This window comes from Mandrillus leucophaeus, unplaced genomic scaffold (genome assembly GCF_000951045.1).
Source record: "Mandrillus leucophaeus isolate KB7577 unplaced genomic scaffold, Mleu.le_1.0 Scaffold1527, whole genome shotgun sequence".
Lineage (NCBI taxonomy): Eukaryota > Metazoa > Chordata > Mammalia > Primates > Cercopithecidae > Mandrillus > Mandrillus leucophaeus.
The window spans coordinates 61887-64319 of NW_012101507.1; the positions used below are offsets into that span (position 1 = coordinate 61887).

Consider the following 2433-nt stretch of genomic DNA (forward strand, 5'->3'; position numbering starts at 1 on the left):
ATAGTGAGACCCATTCCTACAAAATATTTAAAAATTAGTTGGGCATGGTGGTGTGCACCTGTAATGCTATCTACTCAGGAGGCCGAGGCAGAAGGATCACTTGAGTCCAGGAATTCGAGGTTACAGTGAGCTATGATTCTGCCACTGCATTCTACCCTGGGCAACAGAGCAAGAGATTATCTCTGAAATAAATAAATATTATAAAAAGAGATAATGTAGTCAAAACCAGGGTGTGACCTATGTCCAGTGAAAATATTGGGTCTTTGTCCCTGTTTCCTGACAACCAGGTTCTAGAACATTGGGTTCTAGTCTCCTCAGTGATAAACATGACTTCAATATGGCATCGAGATGACTATGGGGTGAGGGGCTCCTAGGTAGCTTCAGAATGGGAGCTGGTTGCCAGAAACACGAAGCTGTGATTAGAGGATTGGAACTTTTAGCCCCATCCCTACAGTCTGGGAAGGAAAGAGAGGCTCAAAGTTGAGTTCAGTCACACAATGGCCGATGATTTAATTAATCTTGCCAAACAACGAAATTCACAGGTGTTCCTTGTGCGAGAGCCACATCCTGAATTCTCTACCTGGCCTCTACCCCACTGTGGAGAGAACAACAGGGAATATCACATCTCATAACTGATGATACACATCCTCCCTTTTCTTTCTGTGAGAAAAATCCTCTTTTAAACAGGGTTTGAAAGCCCACCCCACCCACGCACCCTGGGCACTCTCTGATCTCTGATCTCAGTGGTTCCCAATCTGGCTGAGCAACAGGATTGCTGGCGGGGGCTTAGAAAATACTCAGGCCACTCCCCAGAACCCCTGTCTCAGAGTTTTATGCACAAGAGCAAGGAATCATTTATATAACAAGCCCTAGAGGTGAGGCTGATGCTCAGACATGTGGGATCCTGGTGTTCTTGCTACTCCAAGTGTGATCTGGAGACCAGCAACATGAGCTCCAGCCTTGTCATAAATACAGAATCTCTTGCTCCACTCCAGACTTCCTGGATCTCAGCACCACGTCTGGGTGATCCCTGTACACATGGAAGTTCCTTGTCTAAGTGTCCTCTAGACTTGGGATCAGAACTGTGCAGTCTGCTCTGGGTGTGGTCTGATCACATCCCTTACAACTGCAGGTCCAGGGTTCAGTCCTTGCCCTCATTCTTTTCCACAGTCAATCACTCCCTTGGTGCCCTCATCCATGCTTGAGGTTTTAAGTATCGTTTATATGGTATGAGCTCCTAAATCTATTTCTCCTGCCCAGTTGATTTCTCCTTTCCTCTAAAGTCTGGAGTTGTCTGTCCAAATTCCACCCCAGCTCCCCAACCTGCATTCCTAGTAGACATCTCCACTGAGTGCCTATGATGCCTCCCCCTCAGTATGCTCCTGCCAGAGTCTCCCCATCTCCACTGACAGCAGCTCCACCCTTCCTTCTACTCATTTTACAACTATGGGTGTCCTTGATTCGTCTTTCTCACACCACAGATACAATCCATTGACAAATGCTGTGAGTTCATCTTCAAATGCATCCAGAATCCCCTCATGTCCCACTATTTCCCCTGCTCACAGCCCAGTCAAGCTAACTGACATCTCCAGCCTGGAATACTGCACTGGCTTCCTACTGTTTTCCCTTCTGCCTCCCTCGTCCCTCACCTCTCTGTCTCAGCACAGCAGTCAGAGATCCTTTTAAAAGAGAAGTTATATCATGGCCCTCTTCTGCTCAAAACTGTCCTCTGGCTCTTCATCCCACTCAGAGCAAAGGTCAGATCCAACCCCATTCCCCTCAAGCCCACCTGCTCTGGCCACACCTCCGACCTCATCTCAGTTTCTCTCTGTCCAGCCCTCCTGGCCTCCTTGCTCTTCTGGGAACACAGACACCTTCCTGCCATAGTGCATTTGGACTGGAGGTTCCTCTGCCTGGAAAAAACTTCCCCAGAAATCCTCATGTCCCTCAAATCCTTCCTCAAAAGTCACCTTTGCAACAAGGCACACACTGACTACCCAGCACAACAGCCACATTCCCTGTCCCCACTGCCCACATCCTGGATCACCTACCTGCCTCACAGCACTTACCACCTTCTAACACTTTCCTTCCTCACTCTGGTTATAGCGTATCTAACGTCTGCCTCTTTCCACTGGAACATACGCTACAAAAAGCCAGAGATTTTTCTGATTTTACTTAAATGGTGTTCCCCAGATGCAGAACCATTCTGTCCCATGTATGGCCAATGACAAAGGTCAGTTGAATGAATGATCACTGTAGAGCACCTCCCTATTCTAAAGGCCGTACTTTATTAACATAGCCTCAGGCCAAATGCTGCTTTGTGGCATTTGTGTAGCACGTGACAATGAAGGACGGATGTATCACCTTGATGATTGTGGTATTGGGTCCTGATTCCAGCATTCAAAAGTCAGGGGAAGGTCCCTGCTAAGGACA

At 47.7% G+C, this 2433-nt stretch overlaps 1 pseudogene across 1 annotated transcript in view; it reads right to left on the reverse strand.

Annotated features, from left to right (window-relative positions):
* Positions 1-587: 587 nt before the first annotated feature.
* Positions 588-2433, reverse strand: part of LOC105535984 — a 6829-nt pseudogene continuing 4983 nt past the window's right edge. The window contains exon 7 of the transcript XR_001005527.1: positions 588-595. The product of XR_001005527.1 is annotated as a popy Class I histocompatibility antigen, A-1 alpha chain-like (transcript). The remainder of the gene's footprint in view (positions 596-2433) is intronic.